At 31.0% G+C, this 14,441-nt stretch overlaps 1 protein-coding gene across 8 annotated transcripts in view; it reads right to left on the bottom strand.

The window, feature by feature from the left end:
* The window catches only part of LOC106469367 (histone deacetylase complex subunit SAP30L-like), a 50,515-nt gene that overhangs the window by 32,631 nt on the left and 3,443 nt on the right, over window positions 1-14,441 (bottom strand). For 2 of the 8 annotated variants that reach the window (XM_022397874.1, XM_013929855.2), the window contains exon 2: window positions 7,259-7,302. The exons of 3 other annotated variants lie outside the window; for them this stretch is intronic. The gene's annotated coding sequence lies outside the window, so the exon portion shown is untranslated. Of the gene's footprint in view, window positions 1-7,258; window positions 8,084-8,272; window positions 9,435-12,022; window positions 12,908-14,441 lie in introns of those variants that run through there. 3 more of the 8 variants (XM_013929854.2, XM_022397871.1, XM_022397876.1) reach the window with 3 other exon arrangements.

Raw genomic sequence — 14,441 nt, forward strand, 5'->3', positions numbered from 1 at the left:
ACCAGTAAGTAATAGAAATAAAAACTAATAATTACTAGTGTAAATAATGTTATCTATTAACCCCTTAAGTCAACTTCTTACAGAAATTTGGTGTTACCTTAAAAAGCTTAAGTGCAGGGGTGAAATAGGAATTACCAGTCAATAATAGATAAACAATAAATATTACAGTTAGAACCTTATTATATTTAGAATTTGGTTATACATACAACCTTCCTATGTCTATTGAAACACTGCATTAAAAAAACAAGTAAAAAAACTTTTCAAAAAAAAGGAAGTAAATTTAGGGATGGCTAATATCAATCCTTCATAAACAATGCAAATAAGATAGTAGGGATGGTATTTGTATCATCCCTACATAATAGCACAAGCACACTGTGTAGTAGAATGTTAACAGACAAAAATAGGATGTGCTATTATGTAGGGGTGATACAAATGCCATCCCTACTATCTTGTTTGCATTGTTTTTGAAAAGTTGTTCTTTACTTGTATCCAATTAGGTCTAACTTGTTTCATTTTCATCAATTATTTATACTAGTTACTTATCTTTACCTACTGAAACAGTTATATAGCCACAAAAATAGCATGTGACACCAATGAACAGCAAAAAACATTGACAGGTTAAATAATCTGCACTCATATCTTAAGCCTACACTGATAAATGTGATATTTTTCCAACTATATTTTTGGTCAAGCTCAATTTCTAATAAGTAAAGTTTTCAACAACTAGGAGCCAAAGTGAAACTGTCAAAACAAGGAAAAGTCATTTCTCCCTCTTGGTGCTAAGAAGAAGTTTTCGAAAAGAGAGAGACTTCACATTTCTATATAAAACATATTCAAAGGAATAAAAGAAATTTTTTTTACTTAAGATTTCTTTAGGTAGCTGGGCTTGTCTCAACATGCTTAGTTTACAACTGAATGAAAATGACAGGGGAGGAAGATGGGTGTTCAATTATTATCGAAATGTTTAGGTAATGGTTTAGTGTTCTTGCTACTTTTTAATTATTTATCTAAAGAGTCAAGGTTGGGTGTCTAACAAGGTTAGAAATTAAAGGTGGTTCTTAACAACAAAATTATTACTGTATTGTTACTTTTAAAATCTTAAAACTCTTTAGGGGTGAGTACCATGTTCATAACTGACTGCTGATGTTGAATGATAATAGGTGTTGAGATGCTGTGGGGTATATCACCCAACATCTAACCTTAACTGTTTTTTTTCATTATGTTTGATAGGTGGAATATCCCTAATGATTTTGGGTATTATGACCACACATTTTCTTTTAAAAATAATCCTTTTTGTACTTTGTTGGCAAATGGTATGATTCTTAATTATTTTATTTAAATAGTCATTTATGAAATTTATAAAGTTGAAACGTGTTATGAGTAATAGTTAAATTTTACACTAAATATTATGGTTTTGATTTATATATATAACATATCCAATCTGAAGCAATAAAGAAAGATGATTATATATATATCTTTTTACTTACTTTTCTCTTCAGAATATAAGAGAACCACTTTTGTTTTTTTTTTTATTCTTGCAATTTGAATAAATAAAATAGTCTGTCTTCAATCAAAATAATATTAACTATATATTCTAAATTCGCTGCATTTCTCTTATTTTGAACTTGCATTTTGAATTCTGGATATGACTTGTAGTCTTACCAGGATTTTCATGGCCACATATGCAAGACTTTGTCTTTCATATTTACAAATTGAGCAATATCAAAATACCTTGGTATCATCAACATACCAAGTGAATTCATGATGACTCAAAACTATGAAATATTTTTTTTACTTTTCATTGTCTAATTTTTCATCGCCCTTCATTTCTGGTCAGAATTTGACTCAAGACTTTTGCAAAGGCTTTATGCCTAACCAATTTGCGAGAGACATTCTAAGCAAATAAAGAACATTATCATGGGCAGCAATATATAAATTTGATTTCACTGAATACTTAACATACAATTATATCTGTAAATTAATTAATTAGTAAAGGTAATATAAAACAATACTGCTTTATGGTAGACAGCTTGCATAACTAATGATTACCTCTTATGTCAAACACTTCAATCATAAATACAGCAATCCATGTGCCAAAAAAAAACACATTTCCAACATCATTAACATCCTTCCGTAATCTGTTGATAATAAGTAATCTAATTATGCCTATCAATACAATATACAGTCAACTTTTTTATTTGTTTTGACACAAATTTTCAATAACAATCAATGCATGTAATTGGTACTGGTATACTTTTTGATGTTTTATTTGGAAGATCAGATCATGCATGCCAAGTGGCTTATGCCTATATTATGCATGCCAAATTGGAAGAATATGGAAAGGTGTGTATTGCCACAGCAGTTTGATTGGCTTTTGTCGAGAGTTTGTGAACCAACTTTATGATGATAGAGTTTAGCACCTTTGACTCAGTGGATGAGTGATCAAGCAGAAAAATGAAAGCAATTTCAATTTTACTGCTTGGAAAAATAAAAAGCAAAGTCAAATTTTTGAAAGTGAAGTTTAAAGGCATTTTGCACAGTCACTTGACTGCTGAATAACTATGGAGTTCTTGTACTTGTAAGAGTTGTTTGAGTAATAATAATAAACATAAATAAATAAGCTATCATCTGAATAGTTTGCCATTGTAAAATTCCCAGCTTACCATACTCACTAACTCTAAATCTCATAAGAATATTCCTGTAGTTTTAAAATAAACAAAATTTCAGTGCACCTATGACTTCTCATTTAATCCACCTTTTCCTTGCCAATTTAAATGTCCAGGAATCTCTTGTGTAAAATTTGGTACTCATACTAATGAATTTTATCTCATTGATCATATTATTGAAATGTATCCCTCATGCAAAACATAGCATTTTCAGCCATGTTTTCTTCATCCCCACTCACAAAGTGAGTGGGGATGAAGCTGACCTTAAGCCTACACATGAACATTATGACTGTCAGACAAATATCTCTGAAACTATTTGTCTGGAGAACCAGACAAATAATCACTTACAAAAAAGCCAGTTTAAGAAACTTTTCTCTAATCGATAAAACTACTATTATAATAAAAAAACAACTCTGTTAGTACTTTAGACATTTTTCCTTGATCTTTTTTGTAATATCTATGTATCACTTGGGATGTCACTTATTAATGTTACAATTTGTAAAGACAAAGATAATATTGTAATCACTTGTATTCAACCACATTTTTCTTTCTCAACTCTTAGAACACGTTTTAAAACAACTTCCAAAAACTATGATCTTCCACAAGCTGAGTGAGAAAGAGACTCACTTCATCAATTTAATTTCCTGAAATTAAGACTTCCATAATAACAACAACTTTCCAGTTTACATTGACATATGTGGGAAAAGTCTTGAAGAACTGATCTACAAAAGTAGCTCAGTGGAAGGGATAAAGTTTCAAAAAACTACCTTTTTTTGTCATTAAGTCAGCCTACAAAAACCTCCGAAAGTGTCAAGCTGAACTAGGAAATTGCTGCCTATTTAACATTTGTTTCTTTGTTCATCACAAAATCTATGCTTAAATACCTACAAAAAGAACAATGACTCTTGACAAAATAAGTAGTCTACCTCTATATACTTTTATCACTTTGAATGATCTTATATAATATAGATCTTATATAATGCCAAACAAAAGTGTTTTCCCTTTTGTTTTCAGGTGCCTCACCCAAACACTTCACAGTTGTTAAACAGTTAACTACAGAGGATTTTTTTTTTGCATATCTACAATTAATTTATTTTTATAGCAATTTTCAGGCCTATTGGTTTTACAATGTTTTGCTGGTTTTTGGCATTTAAACCATAATACTTCACATTTGTTTTTAAACCTCACTAAAATCACTTCTCTCATACTTTCAGCTCACTTTTTACAAACAAAACAGCCCACCTCATCTCCTCTTATAAACCTTCTAAAAGTAATATCTTCAAAATCTTCAACTAAACATGACTTAGTAACTTAATTTCCTAGGGATAACAAGAGGTTATCTTGACCATCTATACTATCCACTTTTCTAAAACCAACCTACTAAAACTACTTTTCTTATATCCAACCATAATCTCTCTTAAATATTTATTCAATCTCCTCTTTAAAGGCCTTCAATCACAGTTCACACACATCGAATAATGTTAAATTCCCAGACCTTTCTTTCCCTGATCAAAATATGTTGTTCCCTAACCATCTGATTTGTTTGTAATGTAACATTGAATTATTACTTATAATAAAATACAAAATTTCAAAACATTACACATTTTCTTTAATAAAGAAAAGATAGGCTCTAGGTTAGAAATCAGTTTGCTTAAATGTCATCTTACAATTCCAATATGATCAGTCACAATGTTCTTGAATTACTGATACTTTATCAAAACACACACAACAGATGCAATTTATCCAATTCTTTATGACACTGCATATACATAACACTTTTTAATTTATAACATAAAAACGTTATTAGGGCATAAACGACACTACAAATTTTAACAGCTGTTATTACTACATTTTGACTTTTAATACATGGAAGAAACATGTTCACTGTTGTAAAATGGAATAGTTGTTAACCCTAAATGCATGGGTGTGGGATCAAAGTGCATATGTCATGACTTTTAGAGAGTTATATTCAAAATTTAATTACATAACTTTATCATCAATGTATGTCAATAAACATGTCATCAAGTTCTTATTTCTTAATTTAAAAAAAGAAATATTTCAATAAATTCTTGATCTTCATCTCTAGTTATCTCATGATGCTTCTCTGCTCTGAATTCTGTTTTAGCTTTTCTTTCCTTATATGGATTTCAGAATGTCCATCAATTAGATACACCAACCATAGATATTTAAAGGTAGAAGTTAAAACAAGACCTCCCACCTTTTTTCATCAATAAATCTGTTACACTCACCACAGAAGCTCCTCCCAACTCTGAATGCTTTTGAAAATGCTCACTTATCGATGGTACATGTCTATAACTTACAAAAAAGCTATTTAGTGAACTATGTGATTATGAAATCTTTATGATAATTTATTTCAGTAAATGGCACCATTTCTAAAGCAGATTTAAAAGAGTGAATATTGAAGTCAGTGCTACAGTAAGTAATTGAAATTTCTAAACTTTTAAAGGTCAGTTAGAAAGCCAGATAAACTAAGAATACTTTTGGACCATTCTGTTTTACTGTTTGTGTTTTAAAATGTATGTCTGAAAGCTACATGAATTATTTTTGGGCAACCAACTTTAGGGTTGATGAAGACCAGATTCTGAGAACAAAATGGCCTCAGTCCTGAAGAGATAAATTTATTATTTTTTAGTATGTATATTCTTGATTTATTGATATTTTTATACAAAAACAACTAAAATGTAAAATTTAAAAAAATATTAGGTCAAATAGAAAAACCTAAATGAATTTTTTGTTTCCATCTTAAGGAATGCACAAGGAACATATACAGTTAGACATCACATGATGTAATCTGAAATTTTGTTACCCTAAGCTGTCCTCACTCCTACTAGATGATGTATCATTATTTGCTGCAGTTAGACAGTTCAAAGATCAATAAAATTAAATGAAAACAGATGCAAACTGTTATGAGCTTGAGGATGTTTAAGATAAATGATACTAATTGTCTGTTACAATTTGCAGTCATTCTATTTGGAGGTTTTCAAGGTTATGCAAGTGAAATATGCAAACTGTAAGATGAAAAAAATATTTTTATCCTGAATATAAAAATTATGTTGCATTCAGACTGATTACTGCAGGTTCAGGGACAAGATTTTTCAAGAAGCACTTTATTAAAAGCTAGCTGGAGTACCCATCCCCTAGATGGAAGTTATGTAAATTTCTGATTAATGAAAGGTTATTTCAGGACATTAAAAGTTGCTTCCCTTAAACGTGTTTATCACTGACAGAGGTTGCAAATTGACAAACGATTTATAATCATAACAAAAATCATTTTATGTAGAGAAAATACATTTTAACATAACACTGATCAGTCATTCATAGAAACACATAGTATGTTCTCTACATAAAATAATTTTCATTATACTTTTAATTCATTCTTTGTCAATTAACTATTTTATCAGCAATGACAAGCTTCTGTAAACAAGTACACTGACAGTGATATTGCATAGTAATGTACCACAAATGTCAATTTTTTCAGTTTATTACATTAAATAAAACTGCTATGAAGTGAAACTTTTACTCAAAGTATGCAGATTACAGTTATTCTGGTATGGCCCTTGGATTTCAACACAATGGCAAACACCAACAGATCACCTATAACCAAACATACTAACACTACACAATCACTAAAACAATTAATATCTTGATCTCAAGAACATACTGCGGTCTAGAAGCCCATAGTTGAAAAAATACCAAAATTATTAATCCAATTATGTCAAGCAGTGTATGATAATCTTCACCTTCAGTCTATATTATTTCTTGTCCCTGGCTTTTTGTTTATTGCTTGATAAACAGCTTTTAAGAATCTGTTTGAGTGAAACTTTTGAAAAAGTAAAGAGTTAGTGCACAGTAAAATTCTGTAAGCACTAAATGCAGTCAGCTTTTGGGGGAGTGTTCCCCTATAAAATTGTTTACTCAATGAAGCAAAATTGTGCAATTTGATGCATTTCCTGGATCAATGTTATGATGAATTTGACAAGGATCTAGCTGGTGGACCAATCACAGTGCATTACAAAAAGCTGTTAATTCAACCAAAAAATAACCGAGATATTTTACTATTGCACGTGAGTGTGAGAACAGACCCAGATGCATGACTCTCATGCTAAATGGGTGAGTGTTGGTAGCACTGCAAACAGTAAATTGTCATAAAATATGAGACATGGGATACATTAAATTATAGATTATTAGGTAAACAGAATTTATTCAGTTATTCACTGGTGCAAGTTCAACTGTTTCTACAAAACTTCATGGATAACAAATAGCCATATTATTAGTTACTGTGCATTTCAATATTTGAGTTTTTTCAACGTATCTCCAAATTACTGATATCATACATTGCTATCTATATTCTGTTTTATACAGATTTTTCTTTAACTGTCACTGGTGATATTCTGTCAGCCCAAGCTGTACCATGCATCATAATGTTGTGTAGTAGAGGCACTGCTTAATTATGTACATTTTTTTTATATTGAATTAAAACAAAATTACTGATAAATTATCTTATATAATTATTAGTTATTTTTGATAATGAATCACCAAATATAAGTATACGTATGAAATGAAAAACTCACGCAAACTGGATAGGTTTGTTCTATCTCTGAACTTTCAGGGTTTACTGAAACATTAAAACAGTTTTTTTTTTCATTGGACACCTTTGAAATTTTTCATATACAATATATCAATAATGTAATACACCCAGTGTATTATTGTTCCTTTTATGACAACTCACATGGGGACTATTTAATTAATGCACTAAAATTTCTAAGATCAAACTAACTTGTTTAATGAAACAGCCTATCTCTAAAGAGTAATTTAAGGGCTTTTACACTGTGATAAAATGATCTCACATGACCTAGTTTTAGGAAGATGAAACAAAACCTTTTCTAGAGCCCTTACACTTCATTTAAGTGGGAACTTAGCTACGTTTTACTTAATCTATTATGGCTGCTTTCATACTTCGTGATGATTAACAGTATGCAAAAAGACTGAAGTAGGTAAACATAATGATTATGTATAAAATATGCATACTGATAATTTATTTTTTCATTATCTGTGTCCAACAAGTATCACTGAAGCACATGAAATTCATTGATTTTTCATGGTTTTTGCCAGTAATATGAAATTCCTCGATGTTTCCTACGCTGGAAAGCAAGATATGAAGTTCACTGACTTTCCCTGGTTTTATTAAACAGTTGGAACAATGTATTAAAACTTTTGTGACCATTTTACCCATTAAGAGACATTTCATACGACTTCAATAAGACTGAGACAGGATTTGACTTCAATAAGACTGTGAGACAGGATTTGACTTCAATAAGACTGTGAGACAGGATTTGACTTCAATAAGACTGTGAGACAGGATCTGACCTCAATAAGACTGTGAGACAGGATATGACCTCAATAAGACTGTGAGACAGGATATGACCTCAATAAGACTGTGAAACAACAGGATTTGACTTCAATAAGACTGTGAGACAACAGGATTTGACTTCAATAAGACTGTGAGACAACAGGATTTGACTTCAATAAGACTGTGAGACAACAGGATTTGACTTCAATAAGACTGTGAGACAACAGGATTTGACTTCAATAAGACTGTGAGACAACAGGATTTGACTTCAATAAGACTGAGACAGGATTTGGCCTATCCAGGCACTATATCAGCTAAAGCAGAAAACACGAGAAAAACTAGAACAGAACTACAAATATTATGCAGCAAGTTAATGCATACTAGTTAACAGATGAATTAAACAAATTAATGAACATCAATGCAGGTAAATGAAATTACTTTTTGGATGTCAGCAAAATTATGACCACAATCCATAATACTCACCATCTAAAAATGCTGGAGATTTATTTTTCTCATCTGTATTGACAATGCCACACATACACACTCCTGTCGATTTGCACCTTTCATCACTCAGAAAAGTTCAATGAACCAGCACTTTGCAGGCACAAGTTATGTGTATAAATCAAATTAATATAAAAAATATCTTCTCTTTGTCAATTGTCAAAGGCAATGAATAACAAATAAGACAGACCTTTTTCTCACCTAGATACTAATATTACATATTAACCAATAGAAGACATTGTTAATAGGTAAACATGGTAGCATCACAGTGTAAAACCAATAAAAGCTTGTTAATTCATCCTCACTGTGATGGCAGAGCAAAAAACAGCTTCATGACCAAAGGTATTAGCCATGGAGCATATCGGAAGTCTACTACAACTATATTCCATGTAATCTCTATAGTAAGATTTCCCCCCTATATAATTTTCTCTAAAATTCCTTGACCACAACTAAAATTCATGAAAATTCCCATATTTTCAAGGTCTGGAAAAATTGTTATTTTCCCTTGACTTTCCAGAAATTCCACGACCCATATAAATCCTGTTCAATCTTCCAACTTCTATCACACCTGAAAGCAAACAATTCCACAAGTCAACCATCTTATTTGAAAAGCAATGTTTCATCTCTTAACTAAAGCCATGCCTCAGTTTTTGGCATCTTAAACTTGTATCCTCTAGTCTTGCTGCCTGCTGTATTAGTGAAGTCATCTAAATTTATAATTCCAAATCTCTAACAGTCTTAAAAACTTTTATTTCCCAAGAACCTTTCTCTTCTACTGCAAAAACATGGCAAAAGATTTCAGTATATCCCCATACAATAACCCCTACAAATTGGAATCCTCCTTGTAGCTCTTAAGTAAACTCTATCCAAGAATTCAATAGCTTTTCTTAACTCTTTCAGCAAAACATTTGAAGATAAAAACTTTGCTTAACAAACCTTAAGACTTAATAAAAAATCTGGTATTTTGCTTATGAAAGCCTTGTAATGTTCACTGATAATCTGCCAAATTTTGTGAACATACGCTTACTAATTTAAAAGTTATAGAATGAAAACTATAATAAGCACAAAATGATTACGAGGTCAGTCCCAGGGACTGAGCCCCGCCTATCCAATATGCAAAGTAATTTTCATTTTAAGATGAAAAATACTTTTATACATCAGAAAATTTTCAAATTTCATATGTAAAATCCAGATAGTTATCAAACATTTCTTAAGAAAAAACTTTATATTATACCTGTTATTTTCACTAACGAATCTCTGTACGGGTTCGGTCTATTTGATCAATCTTGTACCCACCATAAAAATTTATGAAATAAATATAAATTACGCCTTTTTTGTTCTAGAATGACTATGAATTATAAATGAAAACACGGTGTTTAGACTAAATAGCTTAAACTGCATAACATTATACACATGTATATTTATTATATTGATCTTTCAGCTGTGCCTGACTAAAAATACAGAAGTTACAATGACGTGGCACATGTGTACTCATGTTACTGTATCCAATAATATAAAACTGACCTTTAGTCTTTACAAAATGACCTGTCTTGGCTGTGTTTTAGTGGACTAGTATATTGTAAAATACAGTCACATCTCAATTATTATACATTATATATGTATATAGATTATTATTATTTACAAGTAAGTTCTTAAACTTATCTTAAAACATAAAACAGTAAATAAAGAAGTAAAGCAAACAATTATCTCTTCTACTTACGACCTTTGTACTCGTTTGCTGCTTGTTGTAGGTTGGCACTAAGGGGGCATTTTGAGCTTTCGATTGGTTATTAACATCTTATAGACAGAGGTAAGTGTATATAAAGGAGCATTTCCAAAAATGGAATACATGAGCAATATCTCAGCAAATAGAAAAGATAGAAGATTCTTATTCTATATTCTAGCATGTTAATATCAGTAATTTCAGTTCCTAATTCGTACGAAACTACAGACTTTGTATTTTGTCATCACAAACATCTAATTTGAACCAGTGCTGCATTCAACATACCAGATGTCACACAGAAATTGATGTTTAGGTGTGATTTTTTAATATTTACTTTTGAATTCCAAAATTAAATAATATATAATACTAAAATTTGAATTATAATCTACAGTTAGATACCAAACTTATTAACATAAATTCATAAAATAGTAGTTCAATAAATTTTGAATGTGAGTCAACAAATACAATGATACGGCCTTTGACCAATGTGAAGAGGGTTAAAAGATGCTAAAAGTAAAGTAACAAATTTTCTATATATATAAAAGTTAAAATCATATTGGCCTTATTATTAATCATAAGAAACCTGTATTTTTTTATTTATTAACTTCACCTAGAACTTCCCCATCAGAGCATCTAACATATCAATCATAACCATTCTAACAACTTACTGCAAACACTTCTAAGCATTAGTACAAAAAATAGTACAATTATTTTAATCTTTATTATCAGAATAACTAAAATACATTTGCTTCATGTAAGGTTTTCATTATCTTTAATAAGAGTAGATGAATGATACTATTAATGTAGGCAGCTAACCATATCAGTGTAAGGCAGAGCACAGGACAAAATCCTCCAAGAGGATATGGGAGCATGCTACTCCAGAATCTTTTGTAAATCAAGACAATCAAAAACTCCCCAATAGGAAGTTTTCTAATTGTCTAATGTACACTATAAAGCAATAAGACATATTTTTAAATTATGCGGTTAGTTGGGAACAGTTTGTTAGTACTAGATGGGTGAGCTTTCAATGAAATTACTGCCTTGGTAGTACCAACAGCTTTATAAAACAGTCTAGTAAAGCAATCTTATATATCATGGCCACACGTCAGTGTCCCATATTACATTTTTGCCATATTGTACAGTGCCATTTTCTGAGATTAAGTACCATATCACTCTACTGTTTGCTAAGCAGAAGCAACATCAAACATCTTTAACCAATTTTCAGAACAATGGCTACTCATGTCAGTGGTCTGCTTTCAACTGTGCAAGCATCTGCTCAGCTGAAAGTTTGTCTGAAATGTTACCTTAGTTTTGATTTGAAGAATACTAAACATATTTTCCCTGTGCTTACAATCACTAGCACTTGAAAAAAACAAAAACTTTTATACCACACCAAAATCATAGGATAGCTGACTGTTTTTAATTATTAATCAGAAGGTTTAATTTTATATATGTGACACATTTCATACACCACCTCAAGAGAAACATTCCATGACCATTTTTCTTTTATGATATTGACTATACTTCTAGATTTCCTATCATAGTTTACCTATTCTTAAAATTAGTTACAAAACAATGATGTTATATTCTGAAATACACTATTTATTTCAACTTGTTATCATTATCACAGGCAATAAGATACCCTATGTTTTAATACGAGTGTACCAAGTTACATTGAACATTTTTAGACAAATAATAACCTTTCAATACAATAACTTTGGTACATAACCAAATTTTATGAGGTACATAGCTTAAAAATACTTTGTTGGTTCTTTAACTCAGCCAGCTTGTCAATTATTTTAGTATCAGTTCTCTCTGCCTCTGCTAGTTTTTCTTTGCCAGATTCTCTGTGACTTTTGCCCTTTGCCACAAGATTTCTTTGTTATTTCATGCTTTGAAAAGCTTCTTCTGTTTCTGAATAGGATCCTGCCAACTTAACAAGGGTCTCTGCAACACTTTCCAGTCCTGGTTTCTTTTTCTTAAGTTCATCAATATCACTCATCAAGCTTTGACTTTTTTCACACTATTCAAAACTTTTCCTTTCCTTGTTTTTTCATTGTCTATGTAGTTCATGTATTTCTGTCTGGCCTCTGACTTAATAGCACACTGAGTGCCCACTCTCCCCCACCTGTTACCAGGTGATCAAGAATTGTTTTCTTTTGACTATAAAAGTCTTCTCTTGTAAGTTCTGTTTATATACTCATTCATTAGTTGAAAAATTTCTCTCTACTATTGCCTGACCATGAGAGAGGACTAACAAACCCTTCACAACATGCCATAATTTATCAAAATATGGCTTACCAGCCACAGATGAAAGCAAAAAAAGAATCTATGTTCTACTTTGGCATGACTCAAAGATAAAAGACTTGAACACAATTAAAAGATCTGGGGACAACATCATTAATAAAGTCTATGTATTATAGTTTGATAACATCACAACTCGACCTTGAAATTTCCTTTGCCTCAACTAAATATTTCAGAACCCTCTCAAACTTTTGAATACAAACATCTCTATTCTGTACAGCTTGCCTAGGATCAAGGCATTGCCATGTAGGTGATCCAAAAATTTCCAATTAATAGAAAGACCACCATTGGAGACGTACAACAACAAAAAGAACCAGTAATTCTCTGTTACATGATAAATTTCTCATTTTCCAACCAATGCATATTTTATTAATAAATACTGTTACACATAAAACTAGGTGCCAGAGAAGCACCATTGATTTTTGTCTGTATATAAGTATTCACTTATCTGCAAGTTTTCTCCTGTTAAGCTACCCACAGAACTGTTTAACAAGTGTTCAGCAGCAACATGATCAACAAAATGTGACAGATATCTTGTGGTAGCCTTGTGAATATTAACATTCCACAGACAAACTAAAAAAAAAAATGAATGACTGATTATAGTCTTAAGGATTTCCTGTTTATAAAGTTTTTTTATATTCATTAGATTTTTAATTTATTATTTGTAGAATGACTGGATTGAAAATGGTATTAGATCTCAATAACATCTGAATTTAACTTATTGCAATGATTAGAAATTTATTATCTATCATTATTGTAACAATGACTAATGTTTCAAAGTCAATAAAATATATATCTCTAATGTCAAATAACAGATATTACATTTTAAAAACTTAATGAGAGGGCTAGTAAATAACTGACACGCCTTTTCCTCTTTTTTTTTACCTCTTGCAGAGTTTTTGCCAATAAATTCGATGATATGTGTATTATTCTGATTAATTTTACACTCGTATCTCTATGTTAAGCCCCTTTTGTGTGGATTTCAATACTGCTTTTTTCCATGTTTGAGATGTTGAAAGATTTGTTGCGAATGCCCCTAACAATCCAAGATTTGTATGTGGGATGTGATGCCAAACTGTCATTCAAAGTACACTTCCCAAGCATTTTCACAATTCTTCTTCCCACATACACCATAAAATCCTTTACATATTCAAACAAGAGTCCAAACAAAGCCACCAATGCATTTCTAATAAAATACAATATGGCTGCTTATGGACACATGCTAACCTATTTGTACTCTATAGGTTGTCTGTATCTAGGTCAGCAGAAAACCAATCAAAAAAAGTGTTAAGCTACCCTGTAATTGTAGTTACTTGTTAGCAGCCTATACCAGTTTTTCAAATTGTCAAATGCTGATTTTCCATGACTAACATCGTTTACCAATTTGCTAGGCCTGAAAAAAAAAAGTTAATTTTCCATAAGTTTTTCAGAGTTCCCATGACCCGTACATACCCTGATGTGATAAGTTTTAAAACCATCTTATATTCATTTAGATGTTTCTTTTTACATTTCTCTTGTGTAATTTTATTTGCCAATTCAAGCCATTTGTTTGGCTAACAAGGCATGTTGTAAGGACAATCTAACTTACAGTGGCCTTGTTGGTGAAATGAAACTTGATACTGGTTAAGTGAAAAATGATCTATTTAAGCCAACCTTTTGTTCCAGAAAAACATTCCTTTTCCTGTCATACAACTTCAGAATTCAACTGAAGTATAAAATGATAAAGCATGTTTTTTTTTTGCAAGCTTAAAACAAACATACTGATGAGGTTCACAAACATCTTTTCTTCTAGCAACATATCACCAAGCTAAGCTTATATCATTTTGTTCTCTATCTCTACACATGATTTTTATATCATAATTTGTTCTCTATCTCC

The sequence above is a fragment of the Limulus polyphemus genome, unplaced genomic scaffold (assembly GCF_000517525.1).
Source record: "Limulus polyphemus unplaced genomic scaffold, Limulus_polyphemus-2.1.2 Scaffold3449, whole genome shotgun sequence".
NCBI classification, from domain to species: Eukaryota; Metazoa; Arthropoda; class Merostomata; order Xiphosura; family Limulidae; genus Limulus; species Limulus polyphemus.